This window comes from Mesitornis unicolor, unplaced genomic scaffold, assembly GCF_000695765.1.
Source record: "Mesitornis unicolor isolate BGI_N332 unplaced genomic scaffold, ASM69576v1 scaffold28892, whole genome shotgun sequence".
NCBI lineage: Eukaryota > Metazoa > Chordata > Aves > Mesitornithiformes > Mesitornithidae > Mesitornis > Mesitornis unicolor.
In genome coordinates this window covers 5122-5361 of record NW_010170274.1, presented here as the reverse complement: position 1 = coordinate 5361, position 240 = coordinate 5122, and positions in this window count along the sequence as shown.

The window sequence follows — 240 nt, the reverse complement described above, 5'->3', positions numbered from 1 at the left end:
AATCTCGATGCTCTTCTGGGTGAGCCTCACGCGTGTGGTATCCCTGGTGTGACAGCAGGGAGGTGATGGGCCACAACCAGGCCTGTTTCCTCTTCTCCAGTTGTCTCTGTAGAAAACAGTGGGCATTTAGATCTAAATGGCCTTCTCCCCTTGTTCCCCTTTGAGAGTGCAGGCGGGGGGGGTTGACGAGCCCTCGTGTCCCGCTCTCCATGTCCTTCCTTCTTCCAGTGACGGAGGGGA